Raw genomic sequence first — 17,244 nt, 5'->3', positions numbered from 1 at the left:
TGATGGGAGCCTATTGTATCTCGACAGGAATGCTATTCCACAGAACTGAGGCAGCCACACACACAGCCCTGCTCTGAAATCTTTGGAGCTTGCAGGATAAACACATTTAAAAGGCCATAGATTACTTAATCAGTCAAAGCCCTGGTTAAGGTGCTGACCTTTAAAGCCCTAAATGGCCTCGGTCCTGTATACCTGAAGGAGCGTCTCCACCCCCATCATTCAGCCTGGACACTGAGATCCAGGGCCCAGGGCCTTCTTGCGGTTCCCTCATTGCGAGAAGTGAGGTTACAGGGAACCAGACAGAGGGCCTTCTCAGTAGTGGCACCCGCCCTGTGGAACACCCTCCCTTCAGATGTGAAGGAAATAAGCAGCTATCCTATCTTTAAAAGACATCTGAAGGCAGCCCTGTTTAGGGAAGTTTTTAATATTTAACACTGTACTGTTTTTAACACTTGATTGGGAGCCACCCAGAGTGTCTGGGGAAACAGGGATGGGCAGGGTATAAATAATAAATTATTATTATTATTATTATTATTATTATTATTGAGGAACGTTTTCACCTGGCTTCTAAAGATGTATAATGAAGGCGCCAGGTGAGCCTCCCTGGGGAGAACATTCCAGAAATGAGGAGCCACTGCAGAAAAGGCCTGTTCTCATGCTGTCATCCACCAGACCTCTCATGGAAGAGGAGCACGAAGAAGGGACTCCAATGATGGTCGCAGGGTCTGTATCGGTTCATATGGAGAGAGATGGTCCTTGAGGTATTGTGGTCCTTTATAGGTCAAAACCTGCACTTTGAACTGGGCCTGGAAACTAATTGGCAGCCAGTGCAGTCAGCCAGAATTGGTGTAATATACTCAAACCATCTTGTGAGCAACTCGGCCGCCCAATTCTGCACCAGCTGAAGTTTCTGAACCGACTTCAGAGGCAGCCCCATGTATAGCACATTGCAGTCATCTAACCTAGAGGTTACCAGAGCATAGACAACAATAGTTAGGCTATCTCTGTCCAGATAGGGGCACAGCTGGGCCACCAGCCGAAGCTGATGGAAGGCACTCGGGGCCACCTGAGCCTCAAGCAAGAGCAAAAGGATTCAGAAGTACCCTCAAGCTACAAGGTCAAACTCACAGATCTAGTCAGAGTTTATTTTCCAAAACCTGCTTCCATTTGCTTTTTATTCTTCATCCCTTTGTTTCCCCACAACACAGCAGAAGAGCAACTGAAACAAAGAAGCCTCTGAAATAAAAGTTTCCTTTTGATTAGGACATTTCAAAGCCAGGCAGAGACTGAAATTGGGCTTGAAATGAAAATTGATTTTCTGTTTCACACAGAGCTGCTCCAACACGTACGACGCTGGAGAAGTTGAACGGGGTCAGCCTGGCACAACTCTCCAGTACAGCAGCAGCGGCAGCAGAAGAAAAAAAAAGCTTCATTCTGCACACAAACCCTTTGCAACCGGGAAGCTAGATTTATATCAGGCAGCTCTAAGAATCCTCAGGTTTGGAACGCTGGAAGCATTTAACCTCCATGTCCAGCCAGGACTTGCACCAAAGGTAGGGGGCATTGTAAGAACATGGTTCCCTCACTGCGAGAAGCCAAGTTACAGGGAACCAGGCAGAGGGCCTTCTCTGTAGTGGCACCCGCCCTGTGGAACGCCCTCCCACCAGATGTCAAAGAGAACAACAACTACCAGACTTTTAGAAGACATCTGAAGGCAGCCTTGTTTAGGGAAGCTTTTAATGTTTGATGCATTACTATATTTTAATATTTTGTTGGAAGCCGCCCAGAATGGCTGGGGTATAAATAATAAATTATTATTATTATTATTATTATTATTATTATTGCCATTGGCCTGATTCAGAAGGGCTATTATGTTCTTATATGTATGGTGAAGCCAAAATCATTTGCACAGGACTGACCAGGGGCTCCATCTCCTAGGGGCCAAGACATTTTGGGGGAGGGGGCCAGGGACCCCCAATGTTCAAAAGGGGTGGAGGACAATCACAGTCCCAAGCAAGACTTCCGTGGCTGGTTCCTGTTCCTCCTGTTCCTCCTCTTTCCGTGGAGGGGAAGAAGTGGGAAAGGAGTGGTCTAATGCTCAACAGTAGGGATGTCAGAGAGTTCTGACCAAAACAAAAACAGGAGCAGAAATTGCCGATGTTCATAGATTTGCCACACGTCCAGAACAGAAACCAGCCCAGCAATTATAAATTGGTATTCATGGTTGTTGTTGCTTCGAGTGTGCAAACAATATGGAATTGATTTTGCACACCACACACCCTTCGAATTGTGTTTCCTGTGCGTTGAAATGAACGGAGTGGAATAACGTAACAACAATGTAATTAGATCATTTATGTAATTCTCATAATTAATTACATTAATTATGTAAGTGATGTATTCTTGCCATAGCAGAGAGTGAAACACATAATGCAGTTTTTGGAGGAAGAGAATTTGCAGTGGAACAGAGGTGCTGCTGCAAGCGATGAATACGAGACGTACTAGAAGAAGAGTTTGGATTTGATATCCCGCCTTTCACTCCCTTTAAGGAGTCTCAAAGCGGCTAACATTCTCCTTTCCCTTCCTCCCCCACAACAAACACTCTGTGAGGTGAGTGGGGCTGAGAGACTTCAAAGAAGTGTGACTGGCCCAAGGTCACCCAGCAGCTGCATGTGGAGGAGCGGGGAATCGAACCTGGTTCACCAGATTATGAGACTACCGCTCTTAACCACTACACCACGCTGGCTCTCAAAAAATCATGCTGCCTTCTTTCATCCCTACCCAAAAGTTATCTTACCAAAGCAAGGCTTGTTCTGTTTTGGCCTTGCAGGAAAGAAAAGAAAAACACGCACACTAAGATTGCCCTTGGGATAATGAACAGATACGGCTGATGAATCCAATATGCTGCTGTCATCCCTGTTGTGGTGGTATTAGTGTCTTATTAGTGTTTTATTATCTTGTTTTCTATTGGCTGGCTGTGTTTTAAATTGATTTCAATTGTTTTATGATTGGGATGAGCTGCCTTGTGCACTGGCTCGAGCCAAGAATGCAGAATAAAAGCTGGAAAATAAATTAAAATAAATGACAGTTTATCCTATTATGAGGCATCTTCGCTGCATCACGTAATATTGCTGGTGCTCCTTGAACGAGGGCAGCAGCTTGGTGTACACAAAATCTCATGCATCTCCTCGGCCTGTCCTTGGGGGAAAGAGTACATTGGTACCCCAGGTTAAGTACTTAATTCATTCCGGAGGTCCGTACTTAACCTGAAACTGTTCTTAACCTGAAGCACCACTTTAGCTAATGGGGGCCTCCTGCTGCCGCCGCTGCGCAATTTCTGTTCTCATCCTGAAGCAAAGTTCTTAACTTGAAGCACTATTTCTGGGTTAGCAGAGTCTGTAACCTGAAGCATATGTAATCTGAAGCGTATGTAACCTGAGGTACCACTGTACTTGAAACTCAAGAGCAATGAGCAGATGGAGGGGGGTGGAAATCCTGGATACAGAGTCTGCCACTATGGCACCCATGGCTGCCAGTCACTATCACCCAGCTATGGCCCTCCCCTCTAAATAGGATGTCTGTTTGTAAACCTGTTTGATACCTGTCCCCAGAGTATGGTTCAAAGATGCTAAAAGCCACCACCTTGCTGGAGCTAAACCTGCCTGGGTCTGGCCAACCAGACATTTCTGCCATCTTGGTTTCCCTACCCAAGGAAAGGAAAGATAGGTAGATGTCTAAGAAAATATATTTACACTTATTTGCTAAATTGGTACCCCACCCTTCCTCCCAAAGAAGCCCACTAAAACAAGTGTTTGGAAAGGCCTTTGTGCAATTGTGCGTCTGTCGGCTGCTTTTAAATAGCAAGGAAGTTTGTGCTTTGGCACTTAAAGCTGAATTACGGGATCAAGCTGCCGAAAAGGACCTTTGTCTTACTTTGCTCAGGTTCTTTGTCTTGATCCTCCCAGATCAAGCAGTACCAAAGCTTGGGGCAGTGTCTGTGTGTGTGTGTGTGTGTGTGTGTGTGTGTGTCAGAATAAGGATACCAGGAAGTATATTACACAAAAAGTAGAACAATGAATCGCTAAGGACCATGGGCTTACAGTATTGTGCGCTTACAGTACACAGAGCTACTACACCTGGCAAACACGCTGTTCTGATAAATGAAGGGCATTGGCTGAAGTGCTGAGGTAGTGTCTGAAAAAGCAACTGGCTTTCAGAAGGCTTGCAGTCACCTCACTAGACCTTCCGAGCCACAGAGACAACATTTCTCACTGCTTTCTCGTTGGGCTTTGCAGCCGGTGTCTTACAATGACAGAAACTGCATATGCACCGTACCTTTAATCCTAAACTGATGCAGAACGGAATGTCTCCATTTTCTGAGGAATGTTGGAGGCATAGGAACCAACTCCTAGGGGCCGAGGGGTCTTCGGCTCCCCCAATAAAATTTTAAGGGGGCTGCCCCCCAAGTTGATGAACATCACCATTCAAATGGTGTCCGTGCCTCCAATATTGTGTGATTGATTATGCAGGGCGGAGCTTACCTGCCCCCCCCATATTTATCCAAGTTGGCACTCCTGGTTGGAGGAAAGCACATTTCAAAGCACTCCCCCCCACCAATAATTCTAGCTCCTCTCAGAGCTACAATTCTCAGCACCCTGCAGTTCCCAGGATTCTTTGAGGGCGAGGAAATATGCTTTAAGCCATGGGTAGGCAAACTAAGGCCCGGGGGCCGGATCCAGCCCAATCGGCTTCTAGATCCAGCCCACGGGCAGTACGGGAAGCAGCGTGCTTTTACATGAGTAGAATGTGTGCTTTTATTTAAAATGCATCTCTGGGTTATTTACGGGGCATAGGAATTTGTCCATATTTCCCCTTCAAAATATAGTCCTGCCCCCTACAAGGTCTGAGGGACAGTGGACCGGCCCCCTGCTGAAAAAGTTTGCTGACCCCTGCTTTAAACATATGTTATGCCAGCGCATTTCACGGCAGTAGATGTGACTCATATTACTTTTTGCCACGAGGAAGAAAATATGGGAAGTGAAACAATAGATCTTATGGCAATTCACGAGAAAAGTGTGACTGTAAATAAACTTCTGTGGGAGAAGCAAGTCATAGGCCACATTGAAGGAGGACTCATTTATTGCTCTAATCCACACCGCTTTGACTAAAACAGCCAGATATTTTGTTTTTATTCTGCTTAGAAGAAGCCCTATTTCTGAATGCAGCAATTTTATTTTGTTTAGTCCGTAGGAGCTCAAAGGGTGTAATAGGCTAAACTGCATATGAAAATGGAAAGCAATTGACAGACTTAAGCTGAGAATTCATTCCATTCCCATTGCTATCTTTTCTGTTTATGTTCTATGTCTGCAGGCAGGGCTTGACTCTGTTTTATCTTTGTCATAGTCACTTAATTATAGTGCTCAGTGGATTTTATGGGCTTTGTAAAATAGCAACCATCCTAATATCTGGGACAATGTATAATTGATTAACCAGATTGGTTTTAAAAGCTTATAAAGGAAAATGGTGCCCATAATTCATTGAGCACTAGAATGAAAACAATAACTTTTAATACTAGCATTGATGAAATCTGCAGGTCGGAATCACCGTCTTATTTTCTCATACGTGAATTGGGATATTTCTAACAGAATACAGTGGTACCTCGGGTTACAGATGCTCCAGGTTACAGACGCTTCAGGTTACAGACTCCCCTAACCCAGAAATAGTACCTCGGGTTAAGAACTTTGCTTCAGGATGAGAACAGAAATCGCATGGCGGCGGCCCGGCGGCAGCGTGAAGCCCCATTAGCTAAAGTGGTACCACTGTTTAAGAACAGTTTCAGGTTATGAACGGACCTCCAGAACGAATTAAGTTCTTAACCCGAGGTACCACTGTACTTCTGAGAAGAAGATTGGTTCAGCCAATGTATGTATTATCTAAAAATGAAGGCAATAGGCTTCAGCACTATTGTTTTTAGCAATTTGTAAGTTTAATCAACTGATTAATCAGTTCATTGGCTAAAACCCATGACTGACTTAGTGGCCCGTGTGATGCTTAATTTGATTCTACCATGCCTATAAATATATATTAATGAAAAGAGCAGCCCAAGAGACTTGGACATCCCATTTATTTATCTGAAACATCTCAGGCCCAGGCAGGGACTTAACGAGGGCTATGGGGTTACAGCACATTCTTTCTGCAAAGCCCTTGAGATCTGAATGGGGAGGGCAGGGGCAGCTGAGGGCAACAAGAAGACGTTCACGTATTTCCCTCCATCCATTCCCCGGCTAAGCCTGCACAGGGAGGGAGCTGCATTAGTCAGCCTATTTTTAATTAATTAAAACTTAAATACCACTCTTTGACCAAAGGTCTCTGAGCAGATGGGGTTGCTGAGCAGCCCTTGTTCCTTCAGAGGTACAGCCGAGAGCCCCATCTACGAGCCGGACGGACTTGGGAATGGCATTATTAATTCTGACTCCTCCTGCGCTGCGGAAATGCACATGTAGATCTCTGGCAATGATACTGCGGGCCGTTTATTTGGCTTGCAGAGTGGAAAATGCCACCTTTTTCTAGGATTAAGATGCAGAGGCAAGTCTGTTTGCTGGTTGGAGGAGGAGACTAATGAAAACAAAAGCAGGTCTATAATACCCACCAATAACATGGGCTGCCTTTTCCCATGAGGATTAGATTTTTTATACTCGGGACAGTCTGTTCCTGCATGTCTGACATACTTTGTCCTTTTCTGAAACAGCATTTACTGCAGGCATAGGCATAGCTTGGGAGCAGAAAGGAATAACGGCTAAATTGCTGGTGTAAAAATCGTCTGATCCAAGTGAGGCACATTTAAGGCAAGGCCAGTTACTTCGAGCGAGAGTAACCGTGGAATCTTGCCCACAGTGCAATCTTGCGCTGAATGGGACTTAAAAGGCAAAGGGGCCCCTGACCATTAGGTCCAGTCGTGACCGACTCTGGGGTTGCGGCGCTCCTCTCGCTTTATTGGCTGAGGGAGCCAGTGTTTGTCCGCAGACAGCTTCCGGGTCATGTGGCCAGCATGACAAAGCTGCTTCTGTTGAACCAGAGCAGCGCACGGAAACACCGTTTACCTTTCCGCCACAGTGGTACCTATTTATCTACTTGCACTTTGACGTGCTTTCGAACTGCTAGGTTGGCAGGAGCAGGGACCGAGCAACGGGAGCTCACCCCGTCGCAGGGATTCGAACCGCCGACCTTCTGATCGGCAAATCCTAGGCTCTGTGGTTTAACCCACAGCGCCACCCTCCCAGGTAAATGTATGGATACAATGGCAGCTTTGAAGACCTCTTTAACTCTCTTCCACTGAAATAAATGTAACTTCCATGTGCCAAATTTGGGCTGGATTGCCACTGTTGAAAGCCAGCCAGCCAGCCAACCAACTAACTAACCAAAGTGTTTGGGAACAAAAGATGAAAGCTATGTAGGAAAACCTCAAGAGTCTTTCTAGTGAAGGACTGGATAACTTGTGCTACTCCAAATGTACTCCAATTCCAATCAACCCAGCCTGTATGACCAATTGTCAGGGATGATGGGAGTTGTGGTCCTGCAACATATGGAATGCCACAGGTTAGCCACTGCTGAGAGCCAGTGTGGTGTAGTGGTTGAGAGCGGTAGTCTTGTAATCTGGGGAACCGGGTTCGCGTCTCCGCTCCTCCACCTGCAGCTGCTGGGTGACCTTGGACTAGTCACACTTCTCTGAAGTCTCTCAGCCCCACTCACCTCACAGAGTGTTTGTTGTGGGGGAGGAAGGGAAAGGAGAATGTTAGCCGCTTGGAGACTACTTAAAGGGAGTGAAAGGCGGGATATCAAATCCAAACTCCTCCTCCTCCTCTTCTTCTTCTTCTTCTTCTTCCTGGTAAGTTTTGTGTTGTTTTGTTTATTGAATTTGTAAATTCCCATTCTTCTGTGAGATGCTTTGAAAGACCTATAGAATGTAGGAGTCCATCATTCTGACCTGTTTTGCACCCAGCTGCTTAGTTTATGCTGAGCAGGCTGGGTGTCAGAGCCTGGCACTGTTGGGTTGCTCTGGCAGGGCCCCCTGATGCTTACTAGGGATGGGGGAGAAATTCAATTCGGTTAGCATTTAAAGGCGAACCTACCTAACCCACGCTTTCTGAAGCGCTGCATGAGCCCCAAACACCAGGCATTCTTTGAACTTCGGTTCAGATAATACAGTGGTACCTCGAGTTACATACGCTTCAGGTTACATACAGACTCCGCTAACCCAGAAATAGTACCTCGGGTTAAGAACTTTGCTTCAGGATGAGAACAGAAATTGTGCTCAGGTGGCACGGCAGCAGCGGGAGGCCCCACTAGCTAAAGTGGTGCTTCAGGTTAAGAACAGTTTCAGGTTAAGAACGGACCTCCAGAATGAATTAAGTACTTAACCCGAGGTACCACTGTATTTAAAGGTGAACCTCCCTAATCCACACTTTCTGAAACACGTCTGTCCTTTGAAGTTTGTGTTATGTACTGAAGTTCTCACCCTGGGCCAGCAGGGGGATACTGTAGATAGTTATGCAAATAAGGGATCGAAAGTGAGGTTCAGTGATTGGATAGTTTTAGAAAATTGTTACAGTTACGTTGTACTGGAGCTCTATATAAGCAGGCTGACTGAACCCTTCAGTTCAGTTCTGTTCTGGCCTCTGAATAAACAAGAGCTGTTTGAAGAATCGCTGTGTCACCCACAACTTAACAGTTTGCACTTCTCTTTCCAGCTATGTAACGTGCACAGAAAATGCTTAAATTAGGAGAAAGCATGTTTGAAGAACACACATCTCTTGCAAGGCTTCCACTGATGAGGTTTGCTTTCTGAATCCAGCCCCATGTGTACAATGGGAGAACCCCAACTGAAGTTTGGACATGTTTCGTTCCATAAAAGTTGCTGAGGCCCGCAGAGTAGGACAGAGTATGAATGTGTATTCATGTATGTGAATGAATTTCAGGGGAGGAAAACCATAGTGTGCTTCTATGCATGCAGATCCAAAACAGATATAAGCACCCGAGCCAGTGAACAATGGCTGCTGCCCACACATTGCTCGATCTCTTGTTGCTTCTCCAAGGACGAGGGACTCAAGTGGATCTTACTTCGGCCATTTTGTAATATGAATGAAAAACCTACACCAACCCAAATGCCTTTTCTCTACATTCTGGTCCATATCAGCCGAGCTGGGTAAGGTCCACAGAGCACATGTAGAAAGGCTAAGACCCAGTTCCTTCCATCTCCAGCTAATAACTCTCTATCTCCTGGGTTGTGGAGCTAGAAAGCTGCTGCAAGATAGGGGACTCAGCTACATTAGTCAAAAAACAGCGTTTTAAACGCATTATAAACATGCAACACCAGATGGTGCAGTAGAGCACAAAACTTTTCTATGTGATTTTACAGAGGTTCCCCCCTCCTTTTGTTATAATGATTTACAGTGGTACCTCAGGTTACATACGCTTCAGGTTACATACGCTTCAGATTACAGACGCCGCTAACCCAGAAATAGTGCTTCAGGTTAAGAACTTTGCTTCAGGATGAGAACAGAAATCATGCTCCGGCGGTGCAGCGGCAGCAGGAGGCTTCAGGTTAAGAACAGTTTCAGGTTAAGAATGGAGCTCCGGAATGAATTAAGTACTTAACCCGATGTACCACTGTAATTTATGACTTATTTATAGCGTTTCTTTCCTGTGTGTAGATCCACCCAGAGTAGACTGGACTGAGGTAGATATGGCTCTAACTTCCTATAACACAGCTCCATATGATCAGCCACTAGCATAAAGCACTCAGAACCTCAAAGGCAATTTAGTACACTCGATAACCTTGCAAATATGTGTTTGCTTTGGCCTCGGCTAACACACTGCATTAAGTCCCTTTGTTATCCCTCATGGACCTCAGCTTTTATCCACATACACAAACGCGTTTCATTCTTCTGCCTCTATATCAAAACAGCATGAATCAGGTTGTGAATCAACTCTTCCCACTCATGTCAGGAGGTACTGAATTGAAATCTCAAGCAGCCTTGCTCAGGAGGGGAGATCTGAATCATGATGTGAATAAACTCCTCTTCATTCTCCAGTGAAGATGAGCTGAGAGCTCTTGTAAAAGCATCTCGAGTCAGCTGCCCAGGAAAAAGTAGGGCCAAGAAAAAACTGCTCTGCACCAAATGTTCAACCTAGAGATGAAGCCAACACCTGCATAGATTTTTGTAGCTATAGGATGCACAGTTGTACATGCACTTGAATAATAATAATAATAATAATAATAATAATAATAATAATAATAATAATGTATTTATACCCCACCCATCTGGCTGGGTTTCCCCAGCAGCTCTGGGCGGCTTCCAACAAAACACTAAAATACAACAGCCTATTAAACATTAAAAGCTTCCCTAAACAGGGCTGCCTTCAGATGTCTTCTAAAAGTTTGGTAGTTATTTTTCTCTTTGACATCTGATGGGAGGGTGTTCCACAGGGCGGGCGCCACTAAGAAGGCCCTCTGCCTGGTTCCCTGTAACTTGGCTCCTTGCAGCGATGGAACCGCCAGAAGGCCCTCGGTGCTGGATCTCAGTGTCTGGGCAGAACGATGTGGGTGGAGACGCTCCTTCAGATATACTGGACCGAGGCTTTAGGGCTTTAAAGGTCAGCACCAACACTTTGAATTGTGCTCGGAAACGTACAGGAAGCCAGTGTAGGTCTTTCAAGACCGGTGTTATACAGTCTTGAAGTCCAGGAAGGGGAATGTCCTTTTAATCTACAATCTCTCATTAGACTGTGGAAGAGGCTAAAGCTCGATGCTAGAGCACATGTTTTGTAAGCATAAGATTATGGATCCAGTCGCTGCCAGGTCTCAAGCAGCAGATTTTTTGCCAGGCAGCTTCCACACATAGGGCACTTTCTCTGAAATCAACATCTTTTGTATTTTCCAGAGAACCAAGAAGATTGCAGAGAGTCCGGATGACATTGCTGCCAAACGGCTGCATATCAATCTTTTCTGTTGTGCTCCTGTCTTTTTAAAGAATTGGTTTGCAGCGTATTTTTCCTGCACCACCCTTTCCAAGTGCTATTGAAGTTCCACCTATATTTCCTGCTTGTATCTCTTTCTTCGCATTCTCTGCAATGTGACCTCTTTCCTCATTCCTTTTAAGAGCCAAAATCTTACTCCTCCTGCCTGCTCTCTTTAACTTTCTGGTCCTTTGAATTGCATCAGCTTCCACTTCATTTCCAGGCACAGTTCAAAGCACTTGTTATTACCTAAAAATCTTGAATTGGCTTGAGCCCAGGACCATCTTCCCCTCTCATGAAACTGTCCACCCTCTACAATCTTGTTCCATGTCCCTTTGCCTTCTGAGGCTCAACTGGCCAGGACGCATTTACCATAGGAACATAGGAAATTTCCTTTATACCGAGTCAGACTATTGGATTGAGTACTGGCAGCTGCTGATTTCACAGTAGCAGTAATCCCTGCATTTCCACCTCCATCATTCAGCCCAGACACTGAAGTCCTGCTCCGAGGGCCTTCTGGCAGTTCCCTCATTGCGAGAAGTGAAATTACAGGGAGCCAGGCAGAGGGCCTTCTCAGTAGTGGCACCAGCCCTGTGGAACGCCCTCCCATTAGATGTCAAGGAACTAAACAACTATATGTCTTATTATAGTTTTATATTTGTTGGAAGCTGCCCAGAGTGGCTGGGACAACCCAGTCAGATGGGCGGGGTACAAATAATAAATTCTTTTTATTTGTATGCTCTCTGGCTTTCTATTGTATCACATCATTTGCTGTACAAAATAGACCAACCAACGTGGGATTCCTGGGGCCTCTTTTTCTACAGAAAGTATTAACCATCTTTAAGGAACCTGCTGTGGGGATGCATCTCACCTGCCTATCTCTCTTTTCCCATCCTTGCTCCTTAAATCCATCACGGTTTCAGTGACTGCAGTAATTAACGGGTGACTGTAGTCTGTGGCATGCTTTTCCATGTGTCTTAAATCTTTCATTATTCGCTCTGACATTAATAGTGTTCTCCAGTTGATGCCTTTAAGATTCCGGCAATATTTATTGTCATCTGATAACGTGGTTGACAGGAGGCATTATTTTCCCTTGAAATTGCTCAGTGGAATCTGTTGCTAAGAGCTGGTCTGCACATCGTGCAGAATTTGGTGGCAAACTGGTGGAGCTCCGGACTGTGCTCCTTCAGAGTGTAGGCAGGTAGGGTCCGACTTTTTTAAAAAACAACAACAATGCTCCCCTACATAAAAAGAACACATTTCCGCTGGACATTCTTGCCATGCAAGCTAAATCTCCTCTTCTGTGCAAGTATTAATGGTACAGTACCCTGCCCTATTTGCATCCCAGACCCTGCTACCAATTGAGCTGTCACCAAAAACACAGTTGTTCTTGTTACACTTAGAGTCCACTTTTCTCCAAGGAGCTCAAGTCGGTGTAAACAATTCTCCCTCTCCCCATTTTATCCACACCGCAACTCAGTGAGGTAGGCTAGGCTGAGAGATGGTGAGGCCCAAGGTCACATCATCATCATCATCATACCCCCCACCCATCTGGCTGGGTTTCCCCAGACCCTCTGGGCAGCTTCCTGCACATATAAAAACTAAGTAAAATGACTGTGAGCTTCATGGCAGAGTGGGCATTTGAACCCTGGTCTCCCAAGTCCTAGTCCAGCCCTCTAACCACCACACCACACTGGCTGTGGTGACAACACCTCTTTGTCCATGGAATGTACAGTGGGTGCTTGGGTGGCGAATAAATCAAGACCATAAGGGGAGGGAAACATAAGGGTCAGACTGAGTCCAAACCAAAGGCCAGGTGGAACAGCTCTGTCTTGCAGGCCCTGCGGAAAGATGTCAAGTCCCGCAGGGCCCTAGTCTCTTGTGACAGAGCGTTCCACCAAGTCAGGGCCAGTACTGAAAAAGCCTTGTCCCTAGTTGAAACCAATCTAACCTCCTTGAGGCTCGAGACCTCCAAAGTGTTGTTACTTGTGGACCTTAAGGTCCTCCGCGGGGCATACCGGGAGAGGCGGTCCCACAGGTACGTGGGTCGTAGGCTGCATAGGGCTTTAAAGGTTAAAACCAGCACATTAAACCTGACCCTGTACTCCACCGGGAGCCACTGCAGTTGGTAGGAGAGGGCTATCAATGGCTACTGGCCTTGATGACTATGCTCTGTCTCCATGTTTAAAGCAGCGGTGCTTCTGAATTGCTGGAAACCACAGGAGTGGAGTGTGCCCTTGTGCTTGTATTCAGCTTGCTGGATTCCCACAGGCAACTGTTTGGCCACTGTGAGAACAGGGTGCTGGACTAGCTGGGCCGTTGGCCTCATCCAGTAGCCTCTTATGTTCTCATTTCCCTTTGACAACTGCTCTGAGGGCTCCTCTTCTCCCACCTCTGCTCTTCCAATCATCAGAGCCACTTTAATTCCCCCCACCTCTCTCTCGCTCCCAGCTGTGTCCTTGAGCTCTCTTGAAACTGCAGTCCTAATGCCAATTACATTAACGATAATTTATCTCCAGGCTTCTCTCCATGGGATTTCTCTCCACTGAACTCTGAAGACTGACACCAAGGCATGAAACTCTCATTTCCAGAGGAGGCAATCATCCAACTTTGGGAAGCCTGTTATTGTTTACTCGTTTTGTCATGTCCGACTCTTCGTGACCCCATGGACCAGAGCACGCCAGGCACTCCTGTCTTCCACTGCCTCCCACAGTTTGGTCAAACTCATGTTGGTAGCTTCGAGAACACTGTCCAACCATCTCATCCTCTGTCGTCCCCTTCTCCTTGTGCCCTCCATCTTTCCCAACATCAGGGTCTTTTCCAGGGGGTCTTCTCTTCTCATGAGGTGGCCAAAGTACTGGAGCCTCAGCTTCAGGATCTGTCCTTCCAGTGAGCACTCAGGGCTGATTTCCTGAAGAATGGATAGGTTTGATCTTCTTGCAGTCCATGGGACTCTCCAGAGTCTCCTCCAGCACCATAATTCAAAAGCATCAATTCTTCGGTGATCAGCCTTCTTTATGGTCCAGCTCTCACTTCCATACATCACTACTGGGAAAACCATAGCTTTAACTATACGGACCTTTGTTGGCAGGGTGATGTCTCTGCTTTTTAAGATGCTGTCTAGGTTTGTCATTGCTTTTCTCCCAAGAAGCAGGCCTCTAGGCTCCACCAAATGCAGAAAAAAGGACATAAGATCTCCTTCAACTAGCGGGGGAAATTCATAATCTATGTTAAACAGGCAAGCTTCCAAGAGATTTGGAGCGCATTTTGGGAACTCTTTGCCGAATGATACCCTGAGCAGGAGGCACAACACAGGGACTGAAACATCTCCAACATAATGTTTGTTAATCTGGGGCCCAGCACAGCATCAGAATTAATTTTTCCTAACCCTTATTTAAGCAAGCGAACTTGAGGACATCAGATACGATGCCAAATGGCTGAACATCAGAAATGAAAACACCCTAATGAAAAAGGGAACGGGGAGCAGATTGAGAGAGGGCAGAAACTAAGGTACCAGCACAGCATCAGTGAAGTTAACTCCTTGTTCAAAGAAACCAAAACAGCACAGGCTAGTGATCCCAGCAACTCTTCCTGATAGGTCTTGCCCCAAAGAGGCAATTGCAAGGATAGAATGTCCCTGCCTTCCCACAGTCCCCTCCTCTGCAAGGTTCCCTCTCTCTCCAAGCAATCAGAGACTGTGTCTGTGCACAACTAGTCTCTTTTCTGCCCTTTTCATTTCTCTGCATGTTCTAGGAGATCACAGTGGGTAGGACGGCAGGTTGCAGCAGGAGGGGGAGACTCCCTGGGCTCTTCAGAAGCTCTGTGTCTCCTGGCTCCCCTCCTCTCCAGTGTTCTGGTCCCGAGGGTTAACCGTGCGGCGAGGTCCGAGTCCAGTCCAAGGCCGAGCGTGCGGTGTGGAGGCTGACCGTCAAAGCTGAAGCGGGGTCCAAGGCGGGGAGTCGGGTGGGGTCAGAAACTCTGGCAGAAGAGCAGGACAGGGTGCAGACAGTAACAACGTTGCTCCCACAACCTGGGACTGGGGCTGGCCGGCTTTTATCTGCCCCAAGGCATAGGGCGGCCCTGGTCCACAGGTGACTCTCCTCTCCTGGCCTGGAGGTGAGCACTCCTCCTGCGGGAACTTAGTTCCCTCCGCCTCTCTGCCCTGAGCCTCAGCAGCTCAGGAGAGGCTGGAGGGTTACCGGACCCAGAGGCAACCTCAGCTTCCCCTGACGGGGCTGAGAGTGGAGCACCTGCAGGCAATGGGTCCTCCATTATCTCAGGAGCCAGAGCAGACTCAGCTGGTGCCTGCACCTGAGGATCCAGCACAGGTGCGGACCCTTCAGGCTCATGCCCCAGCCCCGGCTCAGCTGGTTCTGGAGGCAGGCTGGGATTCCTCAGGTTCAGCCTCCGAGTCCAAATCCCAGGCCATCACATCCAGCCTCTGAATCAGGACTGTTCTCTGCCCTAGCTTCTTCCTGCTCACCAAACCCTGTTGCCTCTTCAGCTTCAGACATCTCCTCCTCCTCGCCTGCTCCTTCTGATCACTCATCGTCCTCCTACCACCAGTTCCCTGGTTCTCAGCCTTCTTCCCTTGGGGGTGCCCTTAAGGGTTCCCCAGCTGGCTCCTCCCACCACTCTTCTGCATTCAGCCAATCCCATAGTAGACAGACTTCCACAAGAGGTGGAGGACTCTCCTTCCTTGGAGGTTTATAAGCAGAGGTTGGGTGGCCATCTGTCATGTATGATTTAGTTGAAATACCTACATTGCAGTACAAAACCGGGTCAAACATATGTTGGAAATGTAAAGGAAAAGAAGGGACTTTTTATCATATGTGGTGGGAATGTAGAGAAGTTAAAAAAATTTGGGAAATGATATACAATGAATTGAAAAAAGTTTCATTTGTAAAAAAAACCCAGAAGCATTTCTGTTAGGGGTTGTAGGACAAGACCTGCCAAGAAAAACAAAGAACTTATTTATGTATGCTACAACAGCGGCAAGAGTCTTGATAGCACAAGGATGGAAGAATGAGGAAATCCCAATGAAAGAACAGTGGCAAGAAAAATGATGAGTTATGCAGAGTTGGCTAAATTGACATACAAACTGCGGCCTTGAAAGTGTATAGCATTAAAGTGATGGCCACAATAGCCTATGTCGCACCTTTATGGGCTGCCTTTGCAAACCTCTCACCTTTAGAGTCACTTCAAAGCCAATTCTTACGCCGACTTCTAAAATTACCAACATGCGTAAGTAATGCGGCTATTCGTTTAGAAATGAAGATCCCCTCAGTGGAGTTAGTTATATGGAGGAGAGTTTTGATTTATTGGATATCACTATGGCATAAAATCCAGAAGCACTATCTCATTCAATGCATGTGGCGAGATGACTTCACAAATTTGTGGTCAGGAAAAATCCATGCCAAACTGCTGTCCTATGAGATCTTGCCCACTGAATTGCTCAATCTGGATCTAAATGTGGCAAAAAGGTGTATAAATCAAAGGCTGGATGATGCGGAGCTGTACCAAAATTTCGTAGCTGGTGGTGGAGTATGCTCACCGTTAAATTTCGGCATAACCCCTATCTACCGCGCTCCGTCCTACTTAACATCTCACCGATATGCCTTCATTAGAGCTAGGTGCAATGTCTTTCCAACAAACGTGTTGAGACATAGATTTTCTAAGGGCCAAGCCCTTCAACGTGTGCTTGTGAAATGAAAACATCTGAATCTCTTCATCATGTTATGTTTATCTGCCCGTTGTACAGTTCTGTCCATGCTAGTATACTAAACTCCATAATCCAGCCTATGGCTGACAAACCAGTGGACCTACAGCTTGCCTGGGCTCTTCAAGATGTGGATCCTCATATTACCTTACAGGTTGCTAAATTCCTAACAGCCGTCCTCTCGTATAAGAGACGGAATGGAATGTTAGCTGATTATTGATAGCTATAAGAATTTTCTATAATGACATCAGATATTGATTTTAGTGTAGTGCCTTAAATTTTTTAATCTTAATTTTAAATTTTTCCTATGAATGGCTAATATCTGTCCTTGTGTTATACTACTCGTGATTTATACGGGCCCACTGTTTTATTTGATTTGTTTTGCTTTGTTGTGTTGTGTTCCATTATGGGTGTAAAGCCGAATAAACATTTTGATATTTGACTGCGGGACAAGGACAACTGTGACTTTAAGGAAGAACGGGAGCTTTTTACAAATTATCTAAAAAGACAAC

Source organism: Podarcis tiliguerta (assembly GCF_965153285.1).
Source record: "Podarcis tiliguerta genome assembly, chromosome: 1".
Taxonomy (NCBI): domain Eukaryota; kingdom Metazoa; phylum Chordata; class Lepidosauria; order Squamata; family Lacertidae; genus Podarcis; species Podarcis tiliguerta.
This window is presented reverse-complemented; position numbering follows the sequence as displayed.